Genomic DNA, 8271 nt, shown 5'->3' with positions numbered 1-8271 from the left:
CCAACAAGCTGCGTCCTCCTAAAAGTACAGCTATTATGCTTTTAAACAAATTATAGTTCAAAAACCACTGCTATTTTTTTAAATAATGTTTTGTTGCTTTTAACTGCCTGAAAATGTCCTTTCGTAGGTGAGGTCAGCATGTGGGAGAAGTGGGAGCTCACAATGATAGTTTTCCCACTAGTAATTACCAGTCGGAGGGACGTTGAAGTAGATTTAACCCAGTCGTATGTGGCAACTTCCCAGTTGGTTCCAAACGCACCACGACACCCTCCAGCACTTTGGTAAAGGGGGGCGTGTCTGTAGCATGGGACATCGCCTACTCCGGGGTCATGTGACAGGATGTCACCAAGCACAACACAGGGTACATTGGCCAATTCATTGAAAACTTTGGCTTGCTTATATAACGTGGGTACTACCCGTTTTATGAAATGAGGGAAGTTGGTAATGTGGGTGTGGAGCAATTTGCCGAGGTGCTGAAAGGCCCTATTCTCAACCCCGAGAACGGACACATATCCACGCAATAAACCCAGGACTGTAAAACATATAAACATTGCCTACCTATCGCTCTGAACTTTGGCCCGGTCAGAAACAGCTGAATGCAGACGGGAGGTGGTGTTCTTTGTGTTTCCGTCATGCTACACTATACTGGGGTGATGTGGGTGTCAACATGTTGGAGGTGCTCCGTCACTCTACACTATACTGGGGTGATGTGGGTGTCAACATGTTGGAGGTGCTCCGTCATGCTACACTATACTGGGGTGATGTGGGTGTCAACATGTTGGAGGTGCTCCGTCATTCTACACTATACTGGGGTGATGTGGGTGTCAACATGTTGGAGGTGCTGGCAGCAGCTATTCTCCTTCTGCGTGGAGACGTACTGTTAACGCTTTATCCACAACTCTGTCCATCACCATTATAATCTACTTTCATGACAAAAAATGTTCCCAAACTGGAGAACGATGGAGGATCCTCCGGTTATGGTTGGACCAATCACCATCGTACAGAACTAGTTCCCGGCTGCGCCTCACAAAAGGACGGGTTTTTGAAATGCGCCAATTAAGATTTGAATTTGGATTACAACGTGCACATAGGCTCTAGTTGTTTCAAGGGAATAGACTGAAATGTTCAGCTCAGATTTACTGCAGACATAGGCCTACATCACAGCACAGACTATAGGACTGGTGTTAATCCACAAATCCCCGCACCCAATGGTTCAGTATGAAAACGTGTACCATTACACCCCTCCTGTACGGTACAGTGTGTGTCGGTGTTCAGTCTTCCAGTGCAAAGTCGTATGGTTGGAAGTCGTTTCGTAGTTGTTTGCTCAGACCCTCCTCCTCCTCCGGGGTCTGTTTACACTCTCTCCAGTCGGCCCTCTCCGGGATGTTCAGCAACGCCTCGCTGGCCAACACCTCCCTGCACCACACAGAGAGACACACAGAGAGACACACACAGAGACACACAGAGAGACACACAGAGAGACACACAGAGAGACACGTTAGTAACTGTTTTCAGTAGGGCTGGAATGACCCATATGCGTCCCTGAATCAAATGTTGAAGATACTAGAGCATCAGTCCAAGGACCCCTAACCGACCCAAAACGTAGCATCAGTCCAAGGACCCCTAACCGACCCAAAACGTAGCATCAGTCCAAGGACCCCTAACCGACCCAAACGTAGCATCAGTCCAAGGACCCCTAACCGACCCAAAACGTAGCATCAGTCCAAGGACCCCTAACCGACCCAAAACGTAGCATCAGTCCAAGGACCCCTAACCGACCCAAAACGTAGCATCAGTCCAAGGACCCCTAACCGACCCAAAACGTAGCATCAGTTAGAAAAAGGTTCAAAGGTCATGCTGTTAGAAAATAGGTTCAAAGGTCATGCTGGTTCACAATTTTTGTTTGCTGATATTACTTTCTTTCTAGCTTCTGAAAATCTCTCTCATCTCAACTGCGTTGACAGTCATTGATCTCCAAGCATGGAACTGCGTTGACAGTCATTGATCTCCAAGCATGGAACTGCGTTGACACATTGATCTCCAAGCATGGAACTGCGTTGACAGTCATTGATCTCCAAGCATGGAACTGCGTTGACAGTCATTGATCTCCAAGCATGGAACTGCGTAGTGGTGTGGTAGATGTCTAGAATCTCTTTTGGCCCTAATCTGATATTGGTAGTAGTGGGTAGATGTCTAGTCTCCAGGCAATATCAGTAGCCTGACTGTACCTGCTGAACGGGCTTACAGTGGATGTGATTAAGATTGCTCAGGTTCACCATTGGTTTGGTAGTTTTTCCTGAAACAATCAGTGTCTATGGTCATAGACAGGGTAAAGTTGATCATTTCATAACAAGGACAGCAGAAGCAAGAGAAGAAGAGAAAATCACTCTGTCAAATCTTCCAAACAGTCAAAACCATTCCATTTTGAGATGGGGATGAAATCCAAACTGATATTCATCGGCCATGTCATCGCTAATTTGTAAAGGATAAATATTGATACATTACTAGCTCAAACACTTGAAGGTGATTTCAGAATGGTGGACAAAAACAGACTGCATTGCCTCCTAATCTGTAGATGTCAAGTCTCCCTTATGGCCCTAATCTGTAGATGTCTAGTCTCCTTTATGGCTCTAATCTGATATTGGTAGTGGTGTGGTAGATGTCAAGTCTCCTTTATGGCTCTAATCTGATATTGGTAGTGGTGCGGTAGATGTCTAGTCTCCTTTATGGCTCTAATCTGATAATGGTAGGTGTGTGGTAGATGCCTAGTCTCCCTTCACTGTTGACGTTGAGACTGGTGTTTTGCGAGTACTATTTAATGAAGCTGCCTGTTTCTCAAACTAGATTTGTTATTTGACCTTTATTTAACCAGGCAAGTCAGTTAAGAACAAATTCTTATTTTCAATGACGGCCTAGGAACAGTGGGTTAACTGGTCTAGGAACAGTGGGTTAACTGCCTGTTCAGGGGCAGAACGACAGATTTGTACCTTGTCAGCTCGGGATCTGAATTTGCAACCAGTGGTTACTAGCCAAACACTCTAACCACTAGGCTACCCTGCCACCGAAGATAGTCTCATGTACTTGTCCTCTTGCTCAGTTGTGCACCGGGGCCTCCCACTTTCTATTCTGGTTAGAAACAGTTTGCACTGTTCTGTGAAGGGAGTAGTACACAGAATAGACTGACGAGTTTCAGAAGAAAGTTCTTTGTTTCTGGCCATTTTGAGCCTGTAATCAAACCTACATGTTGATGCTCAACTGCAATTTTCCTAAGTCCCTCTTTGTGGCACCTGACCACACGACTGAACAGTAGTCAAGGTGAGACAAAACTAGGGCCTGTAGGACCTGCCTTGTTGATAGTATTGTTAAGAAGGTAGAAACTATTGTTAGGACCTGCCTTGTTGATAGTGTTGTTAGAAGGTAGAAACTAGGGCCTGTAGGACCTGCCTTGTTGATAGTGTTGTTAAGAAGGTAGAAACTAGGGCCTGTAGGACCGGTCTTTTTGATAGTGTTAAGAAGGTAGAAACTAGGGCCTGTAGGACCTGCCTTGTTGATAGTGCTGTTAAGAAGGTAGAAACTAGGGCCTGTAGGACCTGCCTTGTTGATAGTGTTGTTAAGAAGGTAGAAACTAGGGCCTGTAGGACCTGCCTTGTTGATAGTGTTGTTAAGAAGGTAGAAACTAGGGCCTGTAGGACCTGCCTTGTTGATAGTGTTGTTAAGAAGGTAGAAACTAGGGCCTGTAGGACCTGCCTTGTTGATAGTGTTGTTAGTTAGCTACTGTTGTATCAACATGTTTTGACCATGGCAGTTTACAATCCAGGGTTTATCAAATCAAATCAAATTTATTTATATAGCCCTTTGTACATCAGCTGATATCTCAAAGTGCTGTACAGAAACCCAGCCTAAAACCCCAAACAGCAAGCAATGCAGGTGTAGAAGCACGGTGGCTAGGAAAAACTCCCTAGAAAGGCCAAAACCTAGGAAGAAACCTAGAGAGGAACCAGACTATCCTCAACTTGCTCAATTTCAACATGATTTATTATGAGATTTAGATGGGGTTTAGGGTTTTAGTGAGTGTTTCGTTCCAAATACAATGCTTTTAGTTTTAGACATATTTAGGGCTAACTTATTCCTTGCCACCCACTCTGAAACTAACTGCAGCTCTTGGTTGAGTGTTGCAGTCATTTCAGTCACTGTAGTAGCTGATGTGTATAATGAGTCATCCACATACATAGAAACTCTGGTTTAACTCAAAGCCAGTGACATGTCGTCAGTAAATATTGAAACAAGTAAGGGGCCTAGACAGCTGCCCTGGAGAATTCTTGATTCTACCTGGATTATGTTGGACAGGCTTAAAGAACACCCCCTGTTAGACAGGTAACGCTTTATCCTTGAAAGATGCACATCACTAGTTTCTAGGTTAGATCATATATGGTGTGTGTGTGTGTATATACCTGCCAAACTGCAGAGGGAAGTTTTTCTGAATGCGGTAGAAGAGTTTCTCTCCAGAGTCCAGCTCTACGTAGAAGTACGGTGTCCCTGGAGGAGCAATCTGATAGAAAAAATATATAATTTATTATAACCAAGAATTATCAGAAAATATGTAAAAGCAACTTAACAGTCCTGTTACAGTTAACGTCTGGGTGCTCCCGGGAATCCAACCCACTATCCTGGTGTTGCAAGCACCATGCTCTACCAAATGGCCTACAGACGACCACAGTTTCAGCATGACCATTTCCCAGCATGACCATTTCTCAGCATTACCATCTCGCAGCATTATCATCTCCCAACATTACCATGCCCTAGCATTATCTCCCAACATTACCATGCCCTAGCATTATCTCCCAACATTACCATGTCCTAGCATTATCATCTCCTAGCATTACCATGCCCTAGCATTATCATCTCATAGCATTATCATCTCCCAACATTACCATGCCCTAGCATTATCTCCCAACATTACCATGTCCTAACATTATCATCTCCCAGCATTACCATGCATCTCCTAGCATTGTTACCAACTAGCATTGTTCTCATCAACTTAAAATGAAATACATGTTTTTAAACTTCAGTTGATCTGAAACATTCCTACAACATGTTCACTCATTAGATGTTGGTTCTCCAATGGAACGTGTTCCCACACATAAATACTGAGGCAATTGGATTGATATGGATTTGATAGGTACAGGTGCCCTCCCCAGTCTGGTACAGGTGCCCTCCCCAGTCTGGTACAGGTGCTCTCCCCAGTCTGGTACAGGTGCCCTCCCCAGTCTGGTACAGGTGCCCCCCTCTGCCCAGTCTCTCCCAGTCTGGTACAGGTGCCCTCCCCAGTCTGGTACAGGTGCCCCCCTCTGCCCCGTCTCTCCCAGTCTGGTACAGGTGCCCCCCCTCTCCCAGTCTGGTACTGGTGCCCTCACCACTCTCTCTCTCCCCGGGGCGTTGCTCGCCTACATCACACACGGCGCTGACTTTTTATTGATCAGCTGTTGGACTATTTTGATGAGTGACTTTTTATTTTGTAACAGTATTTTTATTGGAATTTCACAATTTTCTCCCATATTAAGAGATACAACAGAGACAAAGCACACAGAACAAAAACAAGAAAAACAGCACCCACTTACACATATCTACGTGCATATATATACACATACATACATATACCCATGCATATACACACACATACGCATACATACACACACGCACACACACATACACACCCATACATACGTACACCATTTTCCTCTTCCCGCTCGGTGCTTCTCTCACCCAATCACCATCATTGCGTCTCTCAATACATACATTTTAAACAAACTTACAAACAGAAATTAAACAAAAAAGCTCAGTTTAAACCAAGAGGTTAGGTTCCACACATGGAACGTACAGTGTAGTTCTGAAATACATAGATCCCCGCCATTCTAAGAGAATCCTTGCAGCATAATAGCTGATACCTCAGGTTCTAGGTAATTTAGATAAGGTTCCCATACTTTGTAGAACTGGTCTGTTTTAGAATGCAATGTACATGTCAGATATTCCAGAGGCACCCATTCAAATAGTATCTTATGCCAATCTTTAATAGAAGGAACCTTATCACTAATCCACTGTAAAAGGATGTTTTTCCTCGCTGCGAAGGTAAGGATGTTGTAAAGCCTCCTTTTACCGACAGAAGTAACATGCCTACTAGGGAGACCTAACAGTAAAGAAACTGGGTCCAATTCTAGATCAACCCCTAGGATCTTTTCAATTTCTTGCAGAACACCAGACCAGTATCTTTGTATTTTGGTACATGACCATAAACAATGTGTTAGGGTGCCTGTATCAGTTTTGCATTTAAGACACTGAGGGGAAGAGGAAGTGGGGCTAAAAGCATGTCTGCGATTTGGGGATATATGCAATCTGTGTATTATTCTTAATTGGATTGCTCTAGTACGGTTACATATAGATATTGTTTTTGCATATCTCCAAATGTCCTCCCACATCTCTTCGTCAATAGTAACAGACAATTCTTTCTCCCACACTTGTTTCACCCTCCGTGTGTTGACAGCAGAAAAGGACCTTAAAGTATCATAAAACAGACTTACAGACATTTTCATTTGTGGGAAAAAGCATTCTTTCAATGACAGACACATCAGGGTTACCAATTAAGGTGGTGCTCTTCAGAATATAATGTCTTACTTGTAGGAAGCGGAAAAAGTCCTGCTTTGGGAGTCGATATTTCTCAACCATCTGCTCAAATGACAACAAAATCTTATCAGCAAATAAGTCATTTAGCCTGCGTATGCCCTTATTAAGCCATAAATTAAAGCCAGCATCCAGCAATCCTGGACTGAAATCTGGGTTGTTAAGAATTGGGGTAAGAGCAGAGGTTAGTTTGGACCTTCCCAGGAAGCGTTGAACTGACCTCCATACTTTGAGTGTGTTAAGTGTAACGGGATTATTGCAGTGGTCTTCTACAGACTTGAAACTTCTGAAAAATAAAAGATCCTGCAAGGGGTATTTTGAAAGAGAAGTCTCAATGTCTAACCAAATAGAGGAGTCATCATTTGTGATCCAGTCAGAAATATAACAAAGGTGGGCACACCATTGATAGAACCTGATATTGGGCAGGTCCAAGCCGCCCATAGAACTTGGCAGCTGCAATATTGCCATCTTAAGTCTTGGCTTGCGTTTACTCCATATAAAGGAACTTAGCCATCCATTTACATCCTTTATTACCTTATTGGAGAGTAATACTGGGATCATTTGGATTGGGTAAAGTAGTCTAGGTAAAATGTTCATTTTCAAGAGGGATATTCTACCCAACCAAGAAATCGGGAGAGAGTTCCAGCGATCCAGATCCTGTCTTATTGTATCAAACAAGGGAACAAAATTGGCTTTGTACATTAGCTGGAATTTAGGAGTTACAAATATACCCAGATACATGAAACCTGAGGGAGACCATTTAAAAGGGAAGGGGGGAGAAGTGTTAGGTACAGAGTGTAGGCTACCAAGTGGCATAGCCTCTGACTTAGTAAGGTTAATCTTGTAGCCTGAGAATTCGCTGAATAATTCAATAATATTAATAAGAGATGTAATTGAAGTCTCGGGACTAGAGATGAATATCAGGACATCATCAGCATACAAGCTTATTTTATGGTGAACATCACCAATGAGCAGCCCCTGTATAGCAGGCGTTACCCTGATGGCCTCGGCTAGTGGTTCCATAACGAGTGCAAAGAGGAGGGGGGATAAAGGACAGCCCTGTCTGGTACCTCTGTGTATAGAGAAGCTATTTGACCGTAGCCCATTAGTAAGGACAGCAGCCTGAGGATCATCATATAAAACTTTCACCCATTTTATAAAGTTGTCCCCCAGACCAAATTTATTTAGAGCAAATAATAGGTAAGACCACTCCACACGATCAAATGCTTTCTCAGCATCTAGGAGAGCACAAGACCATCCACAGCACTTTGTTGGTAGGCTTGAATTACATTAAGAAGCCGCCTGACGTTGTTGCATGACTTACGGCCCCTAATGAAGCCAGTTTGGTCTCCTTTTCAATTAGTGGCAGTGAGTCCTCTAATCTTGTGGCTAGAATTTTAGAAAAGCAATTTTCTATCCACATTCAGAAGGGAAATTGGTCTGTATGAGGAACAAGACTCTGGACATTTTCCTTTTTTGAGAATAAGTGAAATGTTGGCTTTCAGCGTTTGAGGGAGTTGGTCATTTGAAAATGAGTGGTTAAACATATCACGCAATGGCTCAAGGATCAGGCCATGAGCAATACGTAACTGAACG

At 43.5% G+C, this 8271-nt stretch overlaps 1 long non-coding RNA gene across 1 annotated transcript; it reads right to left on the bottom strand.

Annotated features, from left to right (window-relative positions):
• Positions 1–643: 643 nt before the first annotated feature.
• Positions 644–5598, bottom strand: LOC112238858. The gene is made up of 2 exons (XR_006080972.1): positions 4452–5598; positions 644–1416 (listed from the first exon to the last, which is right to left on the bottom strand). It is a non-coding gene; the product is annotated as an uncharacterized LOC112238858 (long non-coding RNA).
• Positions 5599–8271: the final 2673 nt, after the last annotated feature.

The sequence above is a fragment of the Oncorhynchus tshawytscha genome, unplaced genomic scaffold (genome assembly GCF_018296145.1).
Source record: "Oncorhynchus tshawytscha isolate Ot180627B unplaced genomic scaffold, Otsh_v2.0 Un_contig_4564_pilon_pilon, whole genome shotgun sequence".
NCBI classification, from domain to species: domain Eukaryota; kingdom Metazoa; phylum Chordata; class Actinopteri; order Salmoniformes; family Salmonidae; genus Oncorhynchus; species Oncorhynchus tshawytscha.
This window is presented reverse-complemented; position numbering and strand designations above follow the sequence as displayed.